This window comes from Ictidomys tridecemlineatus, chromosome 10 (assembly GCF_052094955.1).
Source record: "Ictidomys tridecemlineatus isolate mIctTri1 chromosome 10, mIctTri1.hap1, whole genome shotgun sequence".
Classification (NCBI taxonomy): Eukaryota; Metazoa; Chordata; class Mammalia; order Rodentia; family Sciuridae; genus Ictidomys; species Ictidomys tridecemlineatus.
The window spans coordinates 80882315-80899639 of NC_135486.1; the positions used below are offsets into that span (position 1 = coordinate 80882315).

At 33.2% G+C, this 17325-nt stretch overlaps 1 long non-coding RNA gene and 1 other non-coding gene across 2 annotated transcripts; both read right to left on the minus strand.

The window, feature by feature from the left end:
* Positions 1-474: 474 nt before the first annotated feature.
* On the minus strand, positions 475-17114 carry LOC120887679 (uncharacterized). The gene is made up of 3 exons (XR_013426242.1): positions 17049-17114; positions 3117-3217; positions 475-885 (listed from the first exon to the last, which is right to left on the minus strand). It is a non-coding gene; the product is annotated as an uncharacterized LOC120887679 (long non-coding RNA).
* Positions 10647-10753, minus strand: LOC120887772 (U6 spliceosomal RNA). The gene has a single exon (XR_005731098.1). It is a non-coding gene; the product is annotated as a U6 spliceosomal RNA (small nuclear RNA).
* Positions 17115-17325: the final 211 nt, after the last annotated feature.

Here is a 17325-nt window from a genome sequence, read left to right on the forward strand (position 1 = left end):
GGAAATACTGCACAATGTTAACTTCCTAACTCCATAATGAGTGACGTCAGACTGGCGGCTTGAAATCAGCCACAGTGAGAGTGTTCGCACCACACAAATCAGCAAATTATATTCCCCGCATGGGTGATTATGTCAAAATGAACCCCTACCATGTATATCTAAAAAGAACAAATAAAAAATTTAAAAATGATATTATGGTACGTAGAGTTCTAATGAACTAATAAAAAAACCTTAGTGGGTGTACTGGGGATTGAATCCAGGGGCACTCAACCACTGAGCCACATCCCCAGCCCTATTTTGTATTTTATTTAGAGACAGGGTCTCACTGAGTTGCTTAACGCCTCATTTTTTGCTGAGGCTGGCTTTGTACTTGGGATCTTCCTGCCTCAGCCTCCGTAGCCACTGGGACTACAGGCATATACCACTGCACCCCACTTAATAAAAACATTTTTTAAAAAAGAAATCAGGAAACGCTTTAAAGCCAGTAAATTAATGCTTTTTAATTTCCCAGAGAACTAGTTGTTAAAATATTTACCAACACATCACTAAATAGAGAGAAAGGCAACCAAACTGCCAGATTTCTGCCCCCAAAATAAAATTCTGTAACCACAGGAATGAGATAGAATGGTCAAAAGTATTTTAAGTATAAATATTCACTGGGAGTTAGCAGCATCCCAGGTGTACATTCATGGTTTTCTCACCATCTGTTATATTGCGTGTGTTACTGGACTTTTGGCCAAAACTCATCATATGGCCAGCCCAGAGTGCACACAGGGTGTTGTGAACAGCTTGGCGTTGATCCTGAATCCACACACTGCTCAAGCATGCTGGAAGTTCTAACATTTCTCAAATATCCTCCCATCAGTGGAATGGCACAGCTGTGAACTTAAAAAGAGAAACCCATGATAAAAATCAATGTGGCATGTGCACATGTGCACACCTGAGTGCCTATATAAGTGGAAAATGATTTCTAGAAATAAGGAAACCACACAGAATGGGAATTACAATGGGCACTACATGATAATTAGGCACATCTTGTCAGCTAATCCACCATTCCTTCTGGACACGTATTATCTTATCCTTCAATTTTTCTCCTTTCATAATTACTCAGTACTTACTTATATCTCTATAAAGCTAGAGTTAACCAGATACAGAGATAAATACCTGACATAGAAAATATTTTATTTGGTTTATCCCAATATAACCTAAGCTCTCAGGCATAATTTTCCTCTTTCTTAAAAAATAAAATTCTTTAAAAACTTTGGGCCCAGCAATTCATGAACCTGAAGAGAGCTGAACCTATGAGAAAGCATCTACCCGCCTACATGACGTAGTTGGATGGATATCAGAAAAATCTTTTACTATCCTACTATTCCTTCATTTTGCTGAAGCACATAATACAAGCTTAATATTTTTAAATGAATCTTTCATCAAAGAGAGTTTTACTGCTTCGTATTTATCTTGACTGCATTCAGGCCTCCCAAAATGATACATAAGCTGGGTATGTGGGACAGAGAATTTATTCTAGAGGAATATCAGAAACAAAGAGAAGTAAACATTGAAGAGGAATGTAAATAGGTCTTTTTTTAAGACAAACTTTGATTATTTTTAAATGTAACTGAAGTTGATTTCAAAGAGCTTCAGGGATGAAGTTCAATGGTAGAACCCTTGCTTAGCATGTGGGAGGCCCTGGGTTCAATCCCCAGTATTGGGGAAAAAAAAAAACTTACAAATAAACTGAAAGTCTGTTTACTGATATGGATCCTGGGGTTACCTTGAATTCTACAGGATTCCCAATGTACCATATGGGTGATCCCCTAAAAAATGGCCAGCATAAACCTGTGTTGGTTCTTAAGAAGTTACAGTTGTGTCCAATTCTGTTTAAGGGGCAGGCTTTGTCTTGTTGCACTTGGGAGGATTGTGCAAAGATCTGGTGTTTGTCCCACTCTGGGTGGAAGTACTCAATGAGCAGCTGATTCTTGCTTCTATGGCTGATTTTTTACAACCACCAAAGCACCTTGTTCAAAGCAAAAAGCACAGCTTAGGAACTGTATTAAATTTTCTCCTCTTAAAAACCTTTAGATTATTGAATTCTCTCTCAATTTCTCAAAATGTGGCATTAATGATCTCATCCTAACTTTGTCAATTTTCCACATATCTATCATCAAAAAGAGATGCTTCCTTCCATAAACTATCTCACTGGAGAGTAGTAATTCAGATTTATAATGCAGCTAAACTTTATTTTTAAGAGGCTAAGAAGTTCTTCCCTTCATAATGTCACCCTATGTGTCTCCATTCACTATTAAGGGAGAGGAAACAGTTTTCTGGGTCTCTGTGGTTTTTTAATTTGGTCACCTTTGTTCTATATTCTTATTTTATCTTTCAACTACCCACGAAGAAAAGGACCACTTAAGTGAAAAACAATCAAGATATCAAGTACAATATCTGGCTTACTTAATTTTCAGCAACTTGCTTACATTTAATATAATAATACAAATGCATTGCTCATGGGAGTGTAAAACTATACAGCCACTTTGTAAAACAGTTTGACAGCTTCTGTATGTGTAAGTAAACATACACTTACCATATGCCCCTGCAATTCTACTCATAGATATCTACCCCAAAGCAAAGAATACACGTGGTCTGTCCAAAGACTCACACACTCGAACAAATGTTCATACAGCAATATTCATGATAACAAAAAAACTGGAAACAATCTAAAATCTATCAGCTGCTGAAAGGATAGACAACTGGTGGTATAAATATACGATGGGAAAATATTTTGTTTTATCCAATAAAATGGAGACAAACAACAATATAAATGCACCTCAAAACATTATGTTAAGTAAAAAGCTGGGTACAAAATACTGCCTATTGTATAATTTCACTTATATGAAAAGTCTAGAAAGGGGAAAATGAGACAAAATGAAGATCAGCAGCTGCCTTGGGACTAGAGATTGGGGACCATCTGCCAATAGTTTGTGAGAGAAGCTATTGAATTATAGCAGTGGTCTAAAATTGAATTATTGCAATGGTTGCTGTCTTAGTCCATTTTCTAATTGCTAAAACAGGAGACCTGAGGTTGGGTAAGCTCATAAAGGAATGAAGTTGTTTACCTCATACTTCTGGAGGCTGGAAGTCAGGATTGAGCAGTCACATCTGGTGAGGGCCTCAGGTGCGTCATAACACAGCAGAGAAGCAGAAGGCAAGTGGGTGCCTGCAGAAGAGATAAAATACTAGGAGCAACCTCACTGCACAACAATTGCTCTTGCAAAACTAATCCAATCCTGCAAAAACTACATGAATCCCTCTTCATGATGGAATCACCTCTTAAAGGTTCCACCACCTTCCAACACTGCCACCATGACAACCAAATTTCGACATGAGTTTTTGGGAGTGTAAGCCATATTCAAATCATAACACTTTCACAACTATATATTGGGACTAAAAGATGTGTAAAGACACACTTAAAGTGGGTAAATTTCATGCTATGTAGATTATCCCTGAATAAAGCTGTTTTTAAAAACTGCGCATGTGGTGCTCTACCATTAGTACATACAGAAAGAAAAACATAACTATCTTTTTACCTTTACAAAAAGAACCATAGGAAAGGTGAGAAATAAGCAAAGCAAGAAGTTGGTTACCTGTAAGAGGAATGTGGCAGTAGAGAGGGAGAAAAAATAGCACCTCTTCAAGATGCCTTTCTGTATAGTGTTTCTTCTAGGAATATGACCCTTCCTATACTCAAAGATTAATTAAGGCAATAAGAATGGGACCAGAGAAACAAAAGGGAGAACATGGAAACAATCATTCCAATTAGGTTACAAATGAATTGTACAATCACACATACGGAAAACAGGAAAAGAAAGAACTAATCCTAGCAATGAATATTTGACTACGTACCCTCAGTTCATGGTGGGTGATTGGCCAGGGAGCAAAATTACAAACAATTTCTAATTCCCCCTCCCAGACTTGTTTTATGTAGAGGGAAGGATGAAGCAACTCTGAAACTATTTTAGATGTACTGAGAAGATAAGTAAAAGTGTTGTTGTAGAGACCCAGAGCTCTAATTGAAAAAAAAAAAACCCACAAATATAAATTATAAAAAGACAAGAAAAAAGAATGCAGAGATACATTGAAAAAGAAATTTCTATAAACTCACTAAAGTATATATGTTTACATGTATATGTATTTATCTGTATATATTCATGCAGGTCCACGTGTATTTGTATGTATGTATATAGGTAGAAAAATTCTTGTTCTCTCAACATAAAGGTACAAGAAAAAAAGATTTTCCAGAAGCAATGAGCATATCTTGCACCAGATCTTGATCCCTATTAACTTCCCTGAACCAAGACACTTCATAAAAATGATTGAATTTGAGACTAAAGCATGTACCCACAAGAAAAGCCTGGGTAATCTTTTTCTGCCAGATATTAAGTGCCTCAAATGACTAGGGTTATCTCATATCATAAGAACAAAGGAGCCCACTAGTAAGGGCTTCACTAGCCAAACCTAGGGCAACTGAGCACCAAAATAATTAAGCACAGTAGTAAATTATAAACTATGAGTCCACCCCTATGATAAATACATAATAATCGCCGTTCCTTCCTAACAAGAGGTAAAAATCTGAAAGATTCACTCTTCTTAGATCCATGAGAGAAGTGAGATCACAACCAATGCATGGCCACAGGGAATACTGATGCTCCTCAAATTAGCAAATAGTAAGAATCATGACTTAATAGAGCAGAAACACAGGATTAGAAACCTACCCAAGAACCATTGCCAAGGCAGGAAATCCTAACCTGTATTTGATGAATCACTAGATGCTGAGTGTGAACAAGACTTGGAGTAAAATCTCCAAGTAAAATCAAGTTTTAAAGGGGTCTCACACATTTGTGAGCTTCACCTCCTGGAGCTTTACCAGGTTTTTCTTTCTTTTTTTTGTTTTTTTTTAAGCTTCGTTTTTTGTTTTTTTTTCGTCCCAGGGCTAATTATAGAACCCAAGGAAAAAAAAAATTTAAGAACTTACCCATAGAGGAGCGAAAATAAGAATTACATGTGACTTCACTTTAGAAACAATACAAGCAGAAAGTGGAATGATACATTCAAAGTATTGGGAGGAATGAACTCACTATCCTAGAATTCTGTTCCTGCAAAATTGTTCTTCGAAAGTAAAGAAGAAATAAAAGACTTTCTCACACAACCAAAATTTGAGGGAATATGTTACCAATATACCTGCCTTGTTAGGAATGTTGAAAGAAGTTTTTCACAGAGAAGGAAAACAACATGTCAGAAATTCAGATCGACGTGAAGAAAAGTTTTAAAAACCTCAGAGAAATTGACTAAGTGAGAGGAAAAGAAAAACGTTTCTTATTCTTTGTTGATGCAAAAAAATTAAAGTTTTCTTCAGACAATGAAGGCAACAATATGTTTAGTTGTGTGTGTGCATGCAGTTGTGTGTGCGTGCACACAGGGAGTCACAGCAATGATGCAACAGACTGCAGGGAGTAATTACTTGCATGACTAGAAAAGCAGCTTAATGTTATGTGAACAGGATTCGAGTTAATTATAATTATGTATTACAAACACTAGGATGACCACGAAATAATAAAAACATAATTGATATGGTTAAGAAAGGAGAGAACATACAGTCATATCATATACTCAATTAAAACCAAAAATAGGCAGAAATGGAGTAGACAGTAATAGGAGTAAACAACAAGTTCAACAAATTTAAAAAAACGTAATAAATATGGTAAATAATAATCAACAATATCAATAATCCTTTGAAAATCAATGGTCTAAATGGATCAATTAGTAGATGTTGTCACAGTGGATAAAAAAAAATCTGTATATATCTTATCTACAAGAACCCTATTGTAAATATAAAGACACATGTAGGTTAAAATAAATAAATAGATGAAGGAAGATATTCATGCTAACATTAATCAAAAGAAAGTAAGAATAGCTATGTTGATTTCAGACAGAACTGTTATCAGAGTAAGAAAAGTCACCAGGGATGAAGAGGGACGCTATAGGGCTGAGGTGGTAGCTTAGTGGTAGAGCACTTGCCTAGCACATGTGAGGCACTAGGCTGGAACCTCAGCACCACATAAAAGTAAATAAATAAAATAAAGGTATTTTCCATCTACATTTTAAATTGTAATACAATTTAAAAATATTTTTAAAAAGTAGACACCTCCTATTAAAAAAAAAAGGTGCATTATATAATGATAAATGGGTCAACCCCCCAAGAAGAGTTAACAATTCTTAGTATTTATGCAACTAACAACAGAGTATCAAAATGCATGAGACAAAACTGATGGAAATAGAAAAGTAGATAAATCCACTATTCTAGTTGGATATTTCAAGATTTCTGTATCAGAACTCAGCACCATCAACCAACCAGACATAACTGACATCTAGAACTACTTTATCCAAAGGGAAAAATCAACAAAACAAAAGGCTCAATTTTTTTATAACTGTTATTTTATTCAATTCCTGTTCTTTTTTAAATGATAAAAATAAAATGTATGACACTATGTGTTGAAATATTTACATTGTGCAAGGACTAAATCAAGCTAATCAACAAGTGCATTACCTCACATAATTTTTTGTGATGAAAACACTTAAAATCTCCTTTTGCAACAATTATGCAATACATTGTTATTAACTATAGTCATCCTGAAGTACAATAGATCTCTTGAATTTATTTATTACTTTCATCTAACAAATAGCCATTTTCCAACTCTAGTGCTCTTTCCTCATTTACTACTTGCACTTGATATTCTATTTTAAGAAGAAGCCTCCCTATTTTCCATAGTTATTGATGTATTTATCACAGATATGGACCCATAAAAAGGTTTTCTCAATGATTTATAAGTCTCTGCTCTGGCTCTACTGGTACTTAATTATTTTGGTCTTTGAAGCATTCAGATCATTCATATACATGTGATGGAGTTTAAATTGGTATAACCACATCAGAAAACTGTCAGAATCTACTAAAGCTGTAGATAAAACTACCTTATCTCCCTCCATATACACACATCTAGACATATTCTTGAACATTCTTAGCACCAAAGTCTTAATAACCCAGTGCAGGAAACTACCCAACGGCTCATCAACAAGAAAATGAACGAATACTCTGTTATCTTTACCCACTACAATATTATGCAGTGGTAAAAATATACAAACCACAGCTCACCAAAAAAATGAAACATCTCAAGCCTAAAGCCAGACCACACTCAAGGATATCCATAGTGTGTGGTTCCATGTACAGACACGAAACTGTCAAAATAAGTTTACAGTGCTATTTAACAGTTGTGGTGGAGGGATATGCATTTTTCAAACATGTCAAAATCATTTTTTAAAAAGGAAAAGTTCAAGAATGAATGAGACTAAAGAAGCATGAAAATTAAATTCAATTTCTAATCAGAACCTATGTTTTGCACAAAAGAGAGGAAAATACTAAAGGCTCTCATTAGGTCAATCAATAAAATAGAAATACAAATGGTAGATTAAAGTATTTTGTCAATGATAAATTTACTAATTGGGTAAACCAGGAGTGGATATATTTCTAGACATGTACAACCTTCCAAGATGAAATCATGAAGAAATAGAAAATCTAAACAAATCCATAATGAGCAAGGAAATTGAATCAGCAATAAACATCTCTTGTCAAAGAGAAGTCCAGGACCTGCTGTCTTCAAAGCTGAATTCTGGAACTCTTTCAAAAAAGCTTAGAGAGAAAACTTCCAAGCTCATTTTACAAGGCCAGCATTATCCAGACACCAAAGTCAGACAAGTACACTATGAGAAACTATAATTAAAGACCTATATCTCTGATGAACATAGAAAAAAAATTCTCAACAAAACATTAACAAGCTGAATTCAGCAGCACATTAAAATGATCATTCACCACAATCAAGTGGGATTTATTCCTGGGATATAAGGATAGTTAAAAATACACAAATAAATAAATGTAAACTACCACATTAACAGAATGAAGCATGAAAACCATATGATTATCTCAGTAGATGTGGAAAAAAAATTGACAAAATTTAACATCTTTGCATGTTCATAAAAATTACATATAAAAGGTACATATACATATGCCTTACTTTACACATTAAAAACCATTTGTGAAAACCCCATAGATACTATTATAGTCAATAGGGGAAAATTAAAACTTTTTCTCTAAGATCAGAATTAAGATAAGGATGCCTACTCTTTCCACTTCTATTTAACATTGTTCTGAAAGTCTTGGAGCAATTAGGCAAGTGAAAGCCATTTTTAAAGGTATCCAAATGATCTCTATTTGCAGATGATATGATCTTATATGTAGAAAATCCTAAAGATTCCACCAAAAAAATGTTAGAATGAAAGAATTCAATAGTTAGGATACAAAATCATTGTACAAAAATCAGTATTGTTTCTATACACTATCAATGAACAATCCAAAAGAGAAATCAAGAAAACAACCCCATTCACAATATCTACCCTCAAAATACTTTCTAATAAAGTAAACCCTGGAGGAGAAAGATCTGTGCACTGAAAACTGTAAAACATTGATGAAAGAAGTTGAAGACACAAATAAATGGAAAATATTTTGTGTTCATGGACTGAAGGCATCAATACTGTTAAAATGTTCATACTATCCAAAGCCAATGCAATCTCTGTCAAAATTCCAATGATTTTTTTTCATAGAGATAAGAAAACATCCAAAAATTCATATGGAATCACAAATGACACACAAGTGATCTTGAGCAAAAAGAACACAGAGATGTCACACTTCCTGATTTCAAAATCTACTGCAAATATGTAGTAATCTAAATAGCATGGTACTAGAATTAAAACAAACACATAAACCAATAGAATAGAAGAGAGAGAGCCCGTAATAAATTAGTACATTTATGGTCAACTGGTTTTCCACAAAGATACCAGAACAGACAATGGGGAAAAGTTGGCTTTCTCAATAATTTGTGCTGGGAAAACTAGATATCCACATGTAAGAAGAATGAAATTAGTCTTTTAGTTCACCCCATACAAATAAAAATAAATTCAGAGTGGATTAAAAACCTAACTGTAAGGACTGAAACTATAAATTTATTAGAAGAAAACAGGAAGAAAAGCCCATGACATTGTTCTGGACAATTATTTTTTAGGGTGAGGTATGACCAAAAATGCAGGAAACAAATGTAATTTGAAGCACAGCAAAGTAAGCAATTAACTGATTAAAAAAAATAACCTATGGAATGGGGGAAGATATTTATAAACTATACAGACAAAAAGGTGTTAATGTCCAAAACACATAAGGAACTCAAATTAACTGAATAGTAAGAAAACAACCCAATTAAAAAGTGAAAAAAGAACTTGAGTAGACATTTAAAAAAAAAAGAAAAAAAGAAATATAGATGACCAACAGGTATATGAAAAAAAAAAGTTCAACCTCATGAATCATCAAGAAAATGCAATTTAAACCATAATGAGATATGACTTCACATCTGTTAGAATAGCCATCATCAAAAAGATGAAAGATCACAAGTGTTGAAGAGGATGTGGAGAAAAAGAAAGATTCATGTACTATTACTGGGATTATAGCAATTATGGAAAACAGTATGGAGTTTCCTCAAAAAATTAAACATACAAGTACCACATGAGCCAGCAAACTGGGTGTCCACCCAAAGAATATGAAATCAGAGTATTGAAGAGACACCTGCATGACTATGTTCACCACAGCAGTATTCAGTCAGCAAGTCATGGGATCAACCTAAGTCATCTATTGACAGGTGGAAGAATAGAGAAAATATAGTTCAAATACATAAAGGAATATTTTCAGTCCTTAAAAAAAGAAGGAATTCCTATCATTAATGACAACAAGGATCCTACTATATGCTGTCTACAAAAAAAGAAAGAAAGAAAAATACTGCACAATCTTAGTCACATGTGGAGTGTTTAAAAAAAAAAAGTCTAACTCATAGAAGCAGAGAGTAAAATGGTGGTTACCAGAAACTATGAGGTTAGATGGAGTAGAGATTTTGGTCAAAGGACCTGAAATTTTAGTTAAGGAGGCATAAAGTTCAAGAGATCTATTGTATATTATGTTGATTACAGTTAATAACAACACATTTTATACTTGAAAATTCCAAGAGAGTGAATTTTAAGTGTTCCCATCTCACAAAAATGATAAGTATATAAGGTAATACCTATGTTAAAAAGCTTGATTTAGCCATTCCACAAGGAATATGTACATAAAAACATCATATTGTATAACTTACATACAATTTTAACTAATTAACAAAATTTAAATTATGTTTATTGTATTTGTAAATATACTATGGTTATAGAGAATGTCCCTAATTTTAGGAAATGTTCATGAGAATTTTGCCCTAAATGGTGTGTGTGTGTGTGTGTGTGTGTGTGTGTGTGTGTGTGTGTATTTCCATATTAAAAGTTTAAAAATTAAAGAATCCTAAAAGTTGCCTTTTACCTCCAACTCTTTCTTCTAGGAGTAAACTAATATTAACAGTTTTATATGTGTGTTTTAAAATCAATTTCTGTGCATTTTTTATTGTGGTAAAATATACATAGCATAAGATTTAATATTTAAGCATTTTAAGTGCACACTTCAGGGCTTTGAGTACAAAGATGTGGAACTCTTCTTGAAGGCGTGTGTCATCCTTGCACAGGGCCTGTGCCAATCTTCTCTGTGTCGTTCCAGTTTTGTTATATGTGCTGCCAAAGCAAGTACTCGATGCATTTTTAAACATACATTCTCCTACACTATAAATATAATCATTCTGTACAAAAGAAAAGGTGAAAAAGAGACATTACGAGTAAAACAACATATATTCCTCACTAACACAACTGCAGAAATGTTCAAGGAAGCTCTTCAAGCAGAAAGAAAATGATAACAGATGGAAATTTTAATCCACACAAAGGAATAAAGAATCCTAGAAATGGTAAACATGTGTGTATATATAAAAATATTCTTTCTCCTATTTAATCTCTTTAAAGATATTTGACAATTTAAAGGAAACAAAGTGTGAGGGTTAATAATATATGTAAAAGTAATATGTGTAACAATAATTGCACAAAGAACAAGAGGAAGAAAATGGAAGTATATTGCTGTAAGGTTCTCACTTGTCATGTGAAGTGATATGATATTGTTAAAAAGAGACTGTGACTAGTTAAATATTATAAAATCTAGAGTAAACAATTTTTAAAAATCATAAAAGAAGAGGTTAAGCTAGTAAACCAATAGTGGAGATAAACTTGAATCATAAAAAATATTTGATTGATGCAAATGGATAAAGGAACAAAGAAAAAACTAAAGCAAAAAAATAGATGGTACAGAAGGAAAATAATTATCAAAAAGGTAAATTTAAAGTCATCCATGTTAACAATAGTATTGAAAGTCAGTGGTCTAAATACTCACATTAAAAGACACAGATTATCAGATTAGGTACAAAATAAGATCCTACTATATGCTGTCTACAAGAAACAGACTTTACAGACATAGACAGGTTAAAAATGAAAGAGCAATAAAAGGAATTTCCCAAAAAATTACCCCCAAGATCAGACGAATGATAGATAAATATATGCTATGTAAGCTCTAAGCCAAAAGAAGGAAATTGATTATATCAATATTAGACAAAATAAATTTCAGATCAGATACTCATAGTAATAAAGGGATCAGTTCATCAGAAAACATAAAAATGCCAACAGAGCTTCAAAATACATGAAGCAAAACCAGTCAATGTAAAAGAAGTAGACAAAATTATAGTTGTCGACTTTTTTATATACATTTTTAGTTGTAGATGGACATAACACCTTTATTTTAATTACTTATTTTTAAGAGGTGCTGAGGATTGAACCCAAGGCCTCACATGTGCTAGACAAGTGCTGTACCACTGAGCTAAAATCCAAGTCCACTTGTGGACTTCAATACAGCTCTAAGACTAAAATCTACTATGCATTCCTGACAGGATATACTGCCTCACCATTAGCCCAAAAGCAATGAGACTAATCAACCATGAACTGAGGCATTCAAAATTCTGAGCCAAAACAAACCTTCCCTGTTTTTTGGTTGATTATCTCAGGCATTTTGTTATAGGAAAAGATCTAAATCTGGGAGCTGAAAACATTTTTTTAAATCCTTAAATGGCTTTTAAAAATCAAAGAATAAAATTTTGACATTTATTTTTGAAATCTAAATCAAATTTATTTTTAATGGATACATAAATATGTAGAAATAATAACCTATTAATGGTGTACAGTGTGATGTTTTGATGTAATGTGTCAGATTAAACAAATGTACTCAGGAAAAAAAAAACTCCACCTAAAAAAGGCACAAGTACACATAGAACATTTATCAGGATAAAACCACAATGGACTCTAAAACAAGGCTTGATAAATTTTAAAGGATTAATATACAAAGTATATTCTTTGATGACAATGAAATTCATTAGAAACCCAAAATAGGAAGACATCTAGAAATCCTCCAAAATTTGTAAATTAAACAGCATACTTATAAATGACACTGGTCAAAAAAAGAAATCACAAATAAAATTGGAAAATATTTTGAACAGAGTGAAAATGAAAGCAGCATCTATCAAAAGTGGGAGATCATCTAAAACAGCACTGAAAGGAAAATTTATAACTTACGTTCTTACATTGGAAAAAAGAAAAGTTTGAAATCAATTATCTAAGATCCCACCATAAGAAATTAGGAAAAATAAGAGCAACAGAAACCAAACTACATGGAAGAAAAGAATTAACCAGAAATTAATAAAATAATAAAAGCACAACAAAGAGAGAAGATGGATAAAAACAAAAGCTGATTCTTTGAAAAGTAGATCTGGTAAGTTCTTAGCCAAACTGGACAAGAAAAGCTGAGGACACAGTGGCCAGCATCAGGAATGAACAATTTTACACACACTAAAGGTGTAACAAAGCAATGTTACAAAAGTATGCCAATAAGTTCATCAAATTATATAGAATTAATAAGTTCCTTGAAAGATCAGAACAAATGACCAGCCATTCTTTTTCATTCATAACAAAATAATTTAAATATCCCTATCTAACAAAATTATGATTGTAAACCTTCCTGCAAAGAAAATCTGTAGGTCCAGAGGATTTTACTGATGCATTCTACCAAATATTTAAGGAAAGAATAAGACCAATCCTATAAAACAGTAGAAGGAAATGTTTTCCAATTTATTTTATGAGGCTGATTTTACCCCAAAACTAATACTAGTAAAGAAATTTAAGTAACTTCACATCATGTTCAACCACAAGAATGCAAGAATTTGATCCTAATTAGAATAAGTTATACTTCATGTATGTATAATATGTCAAAATATATTCTACTTTCATGTATATGTAAAAAGAACAAATAAAAAAACTTTAAAATAAATATGAAAGACTAGAAAGCTACAGACCAATATTCCTAAAGAATACAGACACAAGAATCCTTAACAGCTTTAGTAAATCAAATCCAGCTCATGTAAAAATAATACATCATGATCAAGTGGGGCTTATCCTAGAAACCTAAGATTGATTCACTATGTAAGAATTAATAAATGTAGTCTCCCAAATTAACAAACAAAAAAGAAAATAGATAATTGTCTGAAAAGGTGCAGATGTTTTTAACAAATTTCAAGCAGCCATCTATGATTTTAAAAATAAACCCTTAGCAAACTAGAAATAGAAGAAAACTTTCTCAACCCCATAAAGGAAATCCACCAAAAACCTAGGTAATCCCATAATGTAAAACTGAAGTATCTCCTCCTAAGCTTGGAAAGAAAAGAAGAACGTCTCCTCTTGACCATGCTTTTCAAAGGTAGTTTCTAGTTAGTGTTATAAGGCCAGAAACAAAAATAAAGTTTAAGTTGTTTGGAAAGTAATATATAAAATTCTAATTATACACTAGAAATGAGGCTATTTGCATAGAAAATCCTAAGGGGTCTACCAAAAGAGCAACAATAACTAAAAAGTAAATTTAACAAGATCACAGGATATAAAGTCAACATAGTAAAATCAATTGTATTTCTTTATACTAGTAGCAAACAAATGGAAATTAAAATTTTAAATGTATTATATACATTGGTATCACAAAGTATACATTCTTTGGAAATAAATTTAACAAAATCATGATGGTATGTAAATGAAGAGACATTAAAACTTTGCAAAGATAAATTAAAGATCTAAATAAATAGTGAGGCATACATTGTTCATAATTCAATTGACTCAGTATTGTTAAGACACTTGATAAGTGCTCGTAAATTGATCTATTGATTCAACACAAACTCAATCAAAATCCAAGAAGGCTATTTTTGCAGAAGTTTACACAGAAATACAGAATCCTAAAGGAGCCAAAACAATTTTGGGAAAAAAAAACAATCACTACTTGCTTTTAAAACATACTGTAAAGCTAAAATAATCAGGACAATATGGTGTTGCCATACAGAGACACAGATCTATGAAACTGAATTCAGAGTCCAGAAACAGGCCCACACATAAATGGCCAATTGAATTTTCCATAAGATGCCAAGAAATCAACAGGGGAAAGGGTTTTTTAAAAATCCTTCCAGCCAGGGGTAGTGATGCTTGCCTGTAATCCCAGCAGCTCAGGAGACTGAGCCAGGAAGATCTCAAGTTCAAAGCCAGCCTTGGCAATTTAGAGAGACCCTAAGCAACTAAGAGAGACCCTGTCTCAAAATGAAAACTAAAAAGGGCTGAGGATGTGACTCAGTGGTGAAGTTTTTAAGAAAAACAATTTCAAAAGGATACTTTTTCCCGCAAATGGGCCTGAAAAAATTGAATTTTTGTAAGAGAAAAGAATGCCACTCTTAACTCTTATCTTACACTACCAAAGAAAATTGACTCAATATGTATGCTAAACCTAAATGGAAAACCTTAAACCATAAAACTTCCACAAAAAGAACAAGAGGAAAAATCTTTGTGATCTGGGACTAGGCAAAGATTTCCTAAAACCCAAAGTACACAAACCATAAGTAAAAACTTGCAGATATCAAAATTTAAAACTTCTGTTTCTCAAAATACAGTTGAGAAGGGAAAAGACAAGAAACAGGCTGGGGGAAAAAATTGCAAAGATAAATCTGGTAAAGGACTTGAGCAATGACTTCCTTGATAGGACCCTTAAAGCTCAGGAAATAGACCAAGAGTTAATAAATGGGACAGCATCAAATTAAAAAGCTTCTGCACAACAAAGGAAACAATTAGGAATGTGAAGAGAGAACCTACAGAATGGGAGAAAATCTTTGCTAGCTACTATTCTGACAGAGTATTAATATCCAGAATATATGAAGAACTCAAAAACACCAACAGAACCAATATCCTAACTAATAAATGAGCAAAGGAACTCAACAAACACTTCTCAAAAGAAGAAATACAAATGGCTACCAAATGTATGTTAATATTATTAACAATTATGGTAATGCAAATCAAAACTATACTAAGGGGCTGTGATTGTGGCTCAGTGGTAGAACGTTCTCCTAGCACATGTGAGGCCCTGGGTTCGATCCTCAGCACCACATAAAAATAAATAAATAAAATAAAGATACTGTGTCCAACTACAACTAAAAAATAAATATTAAAAAAACCCAAAGCTATGCTAAGATTTCTTCCCATTTCAGTCTGAATGGCAGCCATCAAGAATATAAACTGTCGGGCTGGGATGTGGCTCAAGCGGTAGCGAGCTCGCCTGGCATGCGTGCAGCCCAGGTTCGATCCTCAGCACCACATACCAACAAAGATGTTGTGTCCACCGAGAACTAAAAATAAATATTAAAATTCTTTCTCTAAAAAAAAGAATATAAACAGTAATAAATATTGGAGAGGATATGAAAAAAATGAAAACTTTTACACTGTTTGTAGGATTGTAAATTAGTACAACCACCATGGAAATCAGTATGGAGCTTCCTCAAAAGGCAAGGCATGAAACCACCATATGGCTCAGTTATAGCACTCGTCGGTGTTTGTCCTAGAGAATTAAAGGCACAATGCTATAGTGATACATGCATACCCATGTTTATAGCAGCACAATCCACAATAACCAAACTATGGAACCTAATTAAGTGTCCATCAATAGATAAATGAATAAAGAAAATATGGTATATACACAGAATGGAGTTTTATTGAGCCATAAGAAAAATAATAAACACTGGGAGTAAAACTGGCCAAATTGTATTTTTATATTGTGTGCATGTATAAATATGTGACAATAAATCCCACCATTATGTGCAACTATAATGCACAAAAAAATATATGGGTAAAAGAAGAACTTGTAAAAAATTCTTAAAAATTGATAATAGAACAAATCACCTGATTTTTTTCTTTTTTTAATTTTTTTATTTGTTTTAATTAGTTACACATGACAGTACAATGACCTTGACATATCATACATTTGAATCAGATGGGATATAATTTCTCATTTTTCTGAGTGTACAGGTTGCAGAATCACATTGGTCATGCAGTCACATATATACACACAGTATGATTATTTTTTTTGTTAATGGGCAAAAGATCTGAAAAGAAACTTCACCAAATAAGATTATACTAATGGCAAAAACAAAAACAACACATAAAAATACATTCAATATCATTCACCATTAGGGAAATGCAAATAAAACTACAATGAGCTATCATCACCATGCACCCTACAATGGTTACATTTTTTAAACTAGTAATACAAATATTGAATATTGCTAAAACACTTGACAAATGCTCCTAAATTGATCTATTGATTCGACACAAACTCAATCAAAATCCAAGAAGGATAGTTTTATAGAAATTTATGCAGAAACACAGAATCCTAAAATAGCCAAAACAATTTTGGAAAAGAGAACAATCACTACTTGCTTTTAAGACATACCGTAAAGCCATACAGACACACAGATCTATGAAACTGAATTCAGAGTCCAGAAAGAGGCCCACACATAAATGGTCAATTGAATTTTCCATAAGGTGCCAAGAAATCAATAGGGGAAGATTTTGCTCCTTCTTGTTCTTTCTCCTCTTACCTTTTCCCTGCCACACCTCTACCACTCTCAACACCTTGTGACCAAGGAATTCTTTCCTCTTTTCTATCATATTCCCAGGGCCTGGCACAGAGCCTGACGTAGAGTGAGTGCCTGGTTAATATTTGTTGAATAAAAGAATGGTGTTGCTTTTCAATATTCATTAAGTTCTTATTTGTGCAGAATCAGCTTGTATATTCTTTGCATTGGATTCTTTCTCTGTTCAGGTGAAGCACATGCTTCATTTTGACTTTTGGGAGACTGGTTGGCCTAGTTTATA